General features: G+C 35.7%; 1 long non-coding RNA gene across 1 annotated transcript; it reads right to left on the bottom strand.

The window, feature by feature from the left end:
• Positions 1 to 713: 713 nt before the first annotated feature.
• Positions 714 to 3,714, bottom strand: LOC141317238 (uncharacterized). Its single transcript, XR_012351754.1, has 2 exons — positions 3,610 to 3,714; positions 714 to 836 (listed from the first exon to the last, which is right to left on the bottom strand). It is a non-coding gene; the product is annotated as an uncharacterized lncRNA (long non-coding RNA).
• Between the last annotated feature and the right edge of the window lie 7,645 nt (positions 3,715 to 11,359).

The raw sequence follows: 11,359 nt of genomic DNA, 5'->3' as shown, positions 1-11,359 counted from the left end.
GTCAGACGTTTAAAATGCATGACATTTCCGCTTATTGTGCATGCCAATTAAAACTTAAAAAGTATCTGACGCTATGGCAAGCCGTTTTAGCATTAAATACTCTTTGCTGTACTAGTATGGCAAGCCGTTTTAGCATTCCATCCTTGTTTGTCTTTTATGTTCTAAAACATTCCTTCATTATTGTAATTATTGGTGAAAATAGTCGATCCGGAAGCTCACATTGTGTTGAACTATAGATCTGCTATTTTCAGAACTTATAAGTGACACTACCCGACAGCAAAATATTTACTGACCTACATTAATTTGTTAAAAGACTACTTTTTTCCCTTTTTTGACTAAAACTAGACTAAAACCTTTTTGACTTTTCGTCGACTAAAACTAGACTAAAACCTTTTTGGCTTTTCGTCGACTAAAATTGGACTAAAACTATCACATATAGAAGTGACTAAAATTTGACTAAAACTAAGAAGCATTTTAGTCCAAAAGACTAAGACTAAGACTAAATCTAAGATGGTTGTCAAAAACAACACTGCACGAAACGTACATGGCAGCACGTATTTGTGTCTTGCGAAAAAGTTCCCACGGGTATGTTGCAAATTGTGTACATGTTCTTCACTGTATATGGCCAGAGCTCCACAGATTAAGAACAAGAGAAGACAATAAGTGAGTGAAATGTTGGAAATGGTACTCACTCATAGTTTCACCGCAACACATACCTGTGCACACTTCTTCATAGGTGGGGTTTGAGGTGTAACCACCAGCGTAGCCTACTTGAGTCGAATAGACCCCCTTTTGCTTCCAGAACTTCCTCTCTGCTCCCCAGAAACAGCCCATACCTGTGTTAAAAAGAGGAAAGAATAAAGAAATGTTCCTTATATACAGCCACAGACCATAATTGAGAGCAAAAAACATATTTCTAGTATTAACAGAAATAACAAGGACAGCCTTGATTCTGAGAACATTTACAGTACATGTACACATTTGATGGACACTTTTGCATTGTAAATGTATACTTTGAATGCAAAGTACATATACGTTTCATTCAGTTGCTAGCACTATGCCCTACCGTTTTGTACTGTTTGAACAAAACAGCATCTTGTTCAGTTGCTGTTAATCAGATGAGATATGTTAAAGGAAAATAAATTTTCGGTCACTACCTATCTTAACTTAAAGCTGAATATATAAGATTTCCACTGATGTATGGTTTGGTAGGATAGGACAATATTCGGCTGAGAAACAACTTTGAAAATCTGAAATCTGAGGGTGCAAAAAAGAAAATCACCTTTAAAGTTGTCAAAGTGGTGCATATTACTAAATCAAAGATTAAGTTTTGATATATTTCCAGTAGGAAATTTACAAAATATCTTCATGGAACATGATCTTTACTTCATCAATAAATCGATAATTTTTACCCATACAATGTATTTTTGGCTATTGCTACAAATATACCCGTGCTACTTCAGACTGGTTTTGTGGTCCAGGGTAACATATATGCTGTTTTTTATTGTTTTCCAAGAATTGTTTTGCAGTTTTGTCATAGCACAGTAGTACAGTGTGACCATGGGGCTGTCAAGCTCCAAAGGACAAAAGCACCACCATGAAAGGAACACAGAAGTGGACCATATGACTTCCCATTCCTCAAAAACAGCTATTGTATGGCTTTAAGAAGCCTTGGAATTTAGTGCATGAGTCATAGTTTAGGCAGTTAGACTGCTTTTTGATATTTGTAATTGCTTTGGAGCATCAGAGAAAAAACAGAAATGTTCTAAACATGGAAAAAATAACAGCATGTAGTCAAACCAAAACTTATTCAGACACCAGATATAATGTTAGATTTTTTTTTTACTAGTGGGTGCAGGACACTATAGTTCCTTTATATAAGTGAGTATAGCAAAATAAAGTAAACTGTGACATATTATACCCAAAAAATCTTCATACAGTGGACTACCAGTAAAACTGATAAAAAATGTAAGACCAAAAATTATTTAGACAATTAAGTGTTTTTTCTTTAATTGCTAATGCAACCTTTTTACACCACAGACTAAACAAAATTAAGCATTGCTTGGTAATTGGTCAACAAAGTATTGATTGTTGTGTAAATATTGTCATACTAACAGTTGAATTTTTGGTGGATTGTAATGCATTACATAACATTACCTTTCTATCAAAGTTATCTGACATTGTCAAGATTAATTTGTTCTGACACAGTTTAACTGAGTTCTTGTCATATTTTATTACCACTTTCTAAACTATATTGAATAAACTGTGATAATGTAAGAAATGTTAAAGGTGTCTGAATAAATTGTTTTGACTGTAGAATCGAAATGACATGAGGGTGAATAAATAATCACTGAATTGTCATTTTGGAGAGAACTATCCCCTTAAAATTACATTTGGGTTAGTAAAATGACTTTTTTTATTGAAATTATTACATTTAATCCATCAAGAATGTGTTTAATTCAAACACCAAATCAGCATATTAGAATGATTTCTGAAAGATCATTTTACAATGAAGACTGGACCACACCACAGGACACAATATTTCACAATATTACCATTTTACTGTATTTTTAATCAAGTAAATGCAGCCTCTGTGAGCATAAAAGAAACCATTAAAAATCCAACCAACCCCAAACTTTTGAATCCTAGTGTTTAAATGTTTATCCTCTCCAAATTTTCTTTGCTGTGTGTTTTTGTGTGTTCTGCTGGGATGAGTCGCCTTCCCACTAGTATTAAATCAACCCCTAAAATCCGAAGCTCCGTATTTTAGCTATGAATTTACAATCCCATAAAACTAAAGACTCCTCCATCACGCATTTACTCAGGGCCAATAAAAACATATCAACCACTATAAAACTAACACCCGCTGTAAGCATTTATTACCAAATAATACTTTCCCCTCTATAACAGTAAAAATAAATTAGAGGGTAACTAGTATATCGTTATCTACCACAACGTCCCATGGGTGGAAAGTAATTCAATTGTTAAAAAAAAATACGTACATGACTGTCGGCTTGACCAGATTTTTCTGATTTACAAGCTGCTGTGGAAAAGTGAGCATAAGGCGCATAATGGAGAATGTAGAATCTGGAGCTCAATTACAGCTGCCCACTGGGACTCCCGAACGCCAAGACTATAAGATGACGCTTTCGCACGGGGGACGTCAATGTTCAGTAAATGAGGGTGAGCGCTTTTCAGAGTCAAAGGTAAGAGTTACCTTTCATTGCTCTCAGCAGGGTGGTTGTGATTTGCAAAGCCGCATACATACTTTGAATATTATTTTATTGGTATACAAGAGCCTCTGATAAAACTGCCATGATGAATTACACAGTTTGAGGCCTAAATAAAGAAAAAAGGAAGCTGAACAAATGCATTTATTAAAGAGATCCTAATCAGCAGTTCACAATTAATATTACACCCCTCCCTTTTATTTTCCTCATCCTTTTGCAGTTTTGGTTTTGCACTTCTTCGAGGGGAAGAAGGGGTGCATGAGGGGGGACTAATTACCTTCCACCGCCAGTCGCCTTAGCTGGATCTACCCCCACACCGATGACACACACACACACACACACACACACACACACATCTCTCTCGGCTCGGATCACTTACCGAATAAGACCATCTGCAATCCCTCTGGGAACGGTGGCACTGTCCTGTTACCATTCACGTCGTGCTGAGCTGCAGGACACAGGGGAAACAATGGAGAGAATGCCCTTATAAATCAACACAATGTCAACAGGATTTCATAATGTGCTCTTCTCAACACAACTCACTGTAGGGAAGAAACTCCCAGGAGGACAGTGGCTCTATTCCTACACAGCTCATTAAGTTCAACCCTTAAGTTTTGGGTTGATTCCTTTATCTTTCGCTTTAGGAGCGCCAGGAAGACAGGAAAAGGACATGGGGAAGGTCAGACGAGTCATTTTTATCAAGGAAGGTCGAATGCTGTGGATTTTTCGGAGGGGAGGGGAACGACACCTGGTCAGATTTATGTATGTCAATGCGACGTTTTAACATGTGACAGCGATACAGATGGGCTGAGGCATGGAAATCCGTTGCATGGATTAGAATAAATGGAGGTCAGCGAGTTCAACATCTGGGCGCAGCCATGCCGGAGCTTCTGCATGCACGTACTGTATGAGTATGTTGCCATGGCAGCAGGGCATGCCAATACAGCCAGACCGATGGCAGACCTACATGCCATGCAGCAGCTCACTGTATCGCTCATGGCCACACTCTCTTTGCAAACGGGTGGTTTGAATTATGGGAAAAGCTTCAAATGCTAAGGTAATTATGCTCCACGGGATTCACAATCTCAGAATAAATGGTGAAATTGTTATGGAAAAAAATAAAGATTCAATCAATTATTAACAATTTTCCAGTTGAATTAAAGGGTTACTCCACCCCAAAATGAAAATATTGTCATTAATCACTTACCCCCATATCGTTCCAAACGCGTAAAAGCTTTGTTCGTCTTCGGAACACAATTTAAGATACTTTGAATTAAAACTGTGAGCTTTGTGGCCAAAGTCCCTTTAAGGCTATTCTATAGTCTTTGTTGTGGCTTTCCTACTGGCAAGTAAATAACACTTTCAGGGCCCAGGAAAGTATGAAGGACATCGTCAAAATAGTCCATCTGCCAACAGTGGTTCATCCATAATTTTACGAAGTTACGAGAATACTTTTTGTGCGCAAAGAAAACAAAAATTACGACTTTTTTAACAATTAATCTCCTTGGCGTCACCGTAGTGCCATTTTGGAGAGTATCCACTGGACGCAAACAGTGTACACTGTTCTGTTACAGCCACAACACATGGGTACGTTTTCTACGTTTATTTACGCTTTGATTCGAACGAAAACAGTGTATCCGCAGCTGACAGAGAACAGCGTACGCTGTTTGCGTCCAGGAGATACTCTCCAAAATGGCGCTGCTGTGACGCGGAAGAGATTAATTGTTGAATAAAGTCGTTATTTTTGTTTTCTTCACATACAAAAAGTATTCTCGTAGCTTTGTAAAATTATGGTTGAACCACTGATGGCTAATGGGCTAATTTGGCGACTTCTTTCATACTTTTCTGGGCCTTGACAGTGTTATATACTTGGCAGGACAGCCACAAAGCTCCCGGTTTTCATCAAAAATATCTTAAATTGTGTTCCTAAGAAGAACGACGCTTTTACGGATTTGAAACGACATGGGGGTAAGTGATTAATGACAACATTTTCATTTTGGGGTGGAGTAACCCTTTAATAAATACAGTCAAACCAAAATTTATGTGGATTTATGTTGAAGACACCTTCAACATTTCTCACATTAAATAAAACAATTAATGTTCCGTCAATTTACCTTTTCTTGTTTAAAGGAACCGTATGTAAGAAATTTATGTCAGTTAATCATAAAATGGCCCTGACATGTCACTAGACATTAAGAAATCATGTTCATTTCAAATACTTATATCACTGACAACAGTAGTCCGGCCAGGATATTGTCATTTAAAAGTGAGAGTTGCAGCCCACAACTGATGTTATTGTTGTCATTTTGTGTTTTGGTCTGAGGCTCCGCCCTCCAGCTATCTACTAATCACGAAGTCAGTAGAGTTTCGTCATCCGGGTTACCAGCTCTGCTCTAGTTACAGCTGCAGCTACGAAGTGTCGGATAAAACATGTATAACTTTACGAAACCTAAAAGACCTCGTTATGAATCCGAAATACGTCGTGACAAAGTCCGAAATAACACAAGGATTTGTATAGGAGATGCCTTTGAAAGATGGAGACGGCTGAAACGGAGAAGAATTTGAAGACAGACGCCAACGTTGCTAATTTTCTCCTGGACAGGTAAGATTCATCTATGTTTGGCTAACTTTGCTTCCGTACACAGTGGATTTTCCACGGTCGCCCGTGCTAAATGCGTTCATAAAAAGCTTTATATCGCACCACTAGCAGGGTATGAAAGCAATCTATGTTCTGACTGAAATGTGGTATTACAGAACATCTTTACGAAATATTTGGCTAATCGCCATCTGTAATTTTTTGCGATACATAATTACTTCGCAAAACATCTCTTGTGAAGCAAAAACATAATTAACAGAAGAAAAAAATTACTGTGTAGGACTCGTTACTTGCCATTAGAAGCTCCTTGTAGCAGCCTACAGTCCTGCTGGATCCTGCAGCTTAGCTGGCAACCTCGAGTCAGGGGGAGAGCGGGAGGGATACACCGTTCTACAGTATTTTGAAAGTGATTGCAGTACCAGTTTTGGCCACAATCCTACATACGGTTCCTTTAAGTAATACATAAATTTGACCCTGGACCACAAAACCAGTCATATGGGTTATTTTTTTTAAATTGAGATTTATACATCAATATTTGGCCGAGATACAACTATTTGAAAATCTGGAATCTGAGGGTAAAAATATGGAGAAAATCACCTTTAAAGTTGTCCATATTAAGTTTAGAAAATATCTTCATGGAACACGACCTTTACTTAACATCCTAATGATTTTTGGCATAAAAGAAAAATGTTTCATTTCGACCCATAGGAAATGTATGTATTTATGTATCGACCCAATGTATTTTTGGCTATTGCTACAAATATACCCTTGCTACTTAAGACAGGGTAACAAATAAATAAAATAATGTTTAGTTCAATGTCTATTTTCTTTAATTTCATAGTCATATTCTCCTTTTATGGTAGCATATCTATAAAATGTGTTTGCATTCGAAGTCTGTGGTGTTTCCACAAAGGGCTTCTTGAAACATTGCTGTGATAAATAATAATTTAAAATAAAATTCCAGGGTGAAATGGAATGGAAATCTTCTTTTGGCACTGTAAACCTTTCCATTTTAGAATTAAAATGGCACTTGAACAATACAGTGAAAGAGAGGCTTTCTGCCGAGGCCACAGCTCTAATCTAATCTGTGTGAGTGGACTGAAGAGAAGCATTAGAACAGACTTCATTAAATCACGTTAACATTCAGACTGTCGGTGCTGATCTGTTTCAACCGCTCAACACTCTCTTACACTGTACAGTACATTGGGCAAAAATTCCATGTAGTCTCTTAATTCAATATCAATCAGCTTCAAAAGACAAAATATTGGGTTGTAATAATTCTAAACGAATTCAAATCATATTTTTTTAAATCAAATTTTGTGCAAATGAAAAGTCTATCATCATAGGGTTTGCACTTACATCATGATTTGGTCAGTTTCCCGGATGTTTGGCCATACTCAGATGTAAATAACAGCATGGATTGCTCAGTTAATGTACTACTGAATACGTTTTTCTGCTCATTTGTGCTGTCTAAACCATGGAAAAATGTGAGGAAGCTGCTAAATCATATAGAGAAGGACTCAGTAAGCAGGAAAGGGTCCTATATTTTGACAGACTCAAGTTAATAAATGGTAAAGATATGTACAAGCAGTATTTATTAATATATTAGCCTAATATTCACCTACCTGACTGGAAATGATAACAACAAACACAAATGTTGTCAAGATTCTTGCCTTAGATATCCTAGTTCAGTTTGGCCAACCACAAATGCATTTCGTCCCTCAAGACAGTTTTTTGCACTCTTCTCCTTGATTTGTTATAACTTTTGGCAGTCTATAGTACTCCAAATGTTTTTCCCGGTCTGACTGAATAGTACAGCCCAAAATATGACAATAATTTTCAGTCAAAATTAAATTAACTATTAAAGTTTGCAGTATTAAGCAGGCAAACGATCTGTTTTGTACAGCTAAAAATACCTGGAAGCTAATGACACCAGAAGCTAGACAAATAAAATTTGCAAATGGCCGCGGCCACTCTTACATAAAAAATAAGGTGGATACTCACTTCTAACAACACGAATGGGTTTTGTTTCTTTCTCAAACTTCCCTCAAAATATGTGCACAGGTAGGAAATTCGGCGTAAAGGGCAGAATGCTTTGCGGCAGCAACAAATGCACGCATAAAGCTCTCTTTACAGTAATTACGACAGTGAACTCCGCTCCCTCAACTGTAGGGGGCGCCACAATCCCCAAAATACACAAAACTACAAACAAAATTGTGAAAATTTAATCAAATTATTTGTGAAAAAGCTTATTTGTCACAGTTGAAATGGAGAAGTTCCACACATTGCATTATGGGATACAATATGTTTGCATACTACACATTGTAGTAAGGTCATCCAGGTGATCTATGCATATGGAAAATCTGCAAACTATGCACAGCACATACTACAATCTTTTAAAAGCAGTTAAAAGCAAGCTGTTTAGAACAGCCACCATATGTTTCTCAGGCCCGGTCTGCAGTGCGCACGCATAGTGGAATGGTGTTATTGATCTGCAGTGCATCATTCTGGAAAAAAAGTAGCTGGCTTTACAATAAGGACCGGCAAGAGTTGAGGGTTGGGTCGGTGGCTGCACTTTTGCCTTTCAGTGTGAGAGGAGTGACCAGACCACTGCCCACGCTGAGCTACAGAACTTTCTATTACCCTCTCACCACGCTCCTGCTCTCTAATGGCCAGCACTCACCTTAGCTGTATTTCAATGCCTTAGTGTATGGTTACACCTCAATCCATTCCATCATGTTGAATCCAAAGCACTCAGCTCTCTCGGTGTGACCTCAGAACACAGACCTTGAGATTGACAGGCGCTTGCAGGCAGTCATATTGTGAAAAAAAAATCACGAATATGAACTTACATGACCTTTCCAGTTGCATGTAATTACTTGAAAAAGATTTTTTTAAATAATGAAAATTCAGACTGATTCACTAATGAATCATTCAGACATATTTGGTTTACATGATTCACTGAAAAGAAAGCAAAAAAGAATTTTGCATACTTTTGGCATTTGAATAAGAACTGTAGGGGCTCCATAAACAACAATAGTGTGCTAGCCATTTTTAATGTACACAGGAACAACATTTATGAGATTAATTATTTTCAGAATAAATAAATAATACAGCAAAGAATTAAATACTATATAAAATACTTAATATTTTTAAGAATAATATATTTAAAAAATATATTTTTTTAGTTATTTATTCTTACTATACAAACACACACACACACAATATATATATATATATATATATATATATATATATATATATATATATATATATATATATATATAAAGTATACTGTTCTATATACTACATACTAATAAGAATAAGAATGTAAGAATGAATTAAAGTGAATAAATAAACAAATAAATACATAAATAATTTGTATAAACAATATAAAAATTCAAACTATATATACAATATAGGGCTGGGCGATTAATCGAAAAATAATCGAAATCGACATTCAGAACCTATAATCGTTAAAATTTTTCCAGGAAGATTATTTCAATTACTTTCCCTTTAAAAAACACAAGCGCTCCGTTCCGTTATTCCGCCGACATGTCGATGGAGAGCTTAAACAGTATTTATACAGTAAAAAGTATTTACAGGATATACAAGGGTAATTTTATTTAGAGGAGATACTGCTTATTTTCTACTTTTAATATGAAAAACATTGAAAATTATTTATTTTGTTTCCAATAGTGCGTTATTTATTTTCACTAATTTAAGAAAAATGTGACTTTTCGTTTTAAGCAATGCTTGCTTTAATTTCAGTTGTTCAACACTGATGTTCAATTAATAATCATAGATCGTAGATAGTGTGTTTCCTTCAATTATTTTAAAATCAAGTAATGCACCGCTTGTAATATGTGAGCATATTTACTGTACAAAACTTGTCAGTGAACTATGAGGGCAAAAAAATAAATATTATATAAACATAATTAAATATAATTTTATTAATAAATAAAATAATCGTTCATTAATCGTAATCGGGTTAAAATGTTCAATTAATCGAGATTTTGATTCTAAGCCAAATTGCCCAGCCCTAATACAATATATACTACACACTATACAAATTTAGGAATTTAAAAATGAATGAATAAATAAAATGAATTAAATTCATATAAAAATAATGTTTAAAATCTAATTGTTTGTATACAAACACACAAATATGTACAAATATATATTAAAAATATATATATAGTTTATTTTTTGTTATATATTTATGTGTGTTTGTATAGTAACAATGATATATCATCTATATATATATATGTGTGTGTGTGTGTGTGTGTGTGTATATATATAATTTAATGTATATAAAAGACTATATAAATATACAATATTTATATTTTTTTCATTGTATAATAATAATGATTAAAAAGTAAAAAAATTATATAAAATTACAAAAATTATATACTTTAAATATTTAAGAATAATATGTACTAAAAACTGTTTACTTTATGTTTTTGTCATATTTATGTGTGCGTTTGTATAGTAACATTTATACATATATATATATATATATATATATATATATATATATATATATATATATATATCAAAATGAAAATATATTTGTGACAATAATTTGTGATTAAATAACTCAAAAAAACTATATGCTATTTAAATTTTCTTCCAGTGGGAGTTTTTTTCCTAATGCTGACAGAAAAGTGTTGACAGTGAGGCCTTAAACCTGCTTTATAGAGAAGCACAGCCGAGGGAAGCGGCAAGCTAGCATGCGTGTTTATGCCTGAACCCCTCATTATATCGAACCAAGAGAGCGGGTAGAGATCTGCCTGCAGAATGACAGGGAAACCGGCACAGAGTCCTGAGTGTTTCTCCAGTTCATCCCTCGCTGCAGTGTGTAAAAAAGCACAACCGCACGAGGCCTTTTCTCCGCCGTGGCTAATGCCCACCTACCACATCTCTCTACTTTCATTATCTTAACGCAGAGCCGGTAATTGCCGCCTTTCTGGAACAACAGAAGCATATTCATTAATGGTCGGACACCCCCCACAGTCAGATAAACAATCTAAATGTAAATGTCAGCAGGCAAAGACAATGAGTCGAGACAGAATATTAATGGCTCAAATCTAAGCGTGGCACGCTTTCCTCTCAGCCGAAGAGGTTGGGGGGAGAACGACAGAAACGGAGGGGGAGGGGAGGGGGGTATTATGAAGCATACTCTCCATCCAACCCTCCCTCTCCGCATCTTCCCTAAAACCCCCCTCGTTAATCCAGTGCCATGCGCCAGAGTATTCCCTGCCACCCCAGTCCTTTGATTCACCCCTCCCACAACATCATTGAGATTCATATATGTATAGCGCTTTACATTTTATTAATCATTACTGATCACAAGCTCTTTGGGCTTTTTTTTTTTGTGAAAGAGTCAGGCTTTTATTAATGGATCAAGAAAGAAAAATAACATCTATTGGCTCTTGAAATTAATTTTTCAAGTTCAAGTATGAATACAGAGCCACGCTTAGATAATTTATTCATCAAAACGAGAAAATTATTAGCACAAAATCATCTTTTT

The sequence above is a fragment of the Garra rufa genome, unplaced genomic scaffold (assembly GCF_049309525.1).
Source record: "Garra rufa unplaced genomic scaffold, GarRuf1.0 hap1_unplaced_537, whole genome shotgun sequence".
Lineage (NCBI taxonomy): Eukaryota > Metazoa > Chordata > Actinopteri > Cypriniformes > Cyprinidae > Garra > Garra rufa.
The sequence above is the reverse complement of the archived record's forward strand: the minus strand, read 5'-3'. Positions and strand labels throughout refer to the sequence as shown.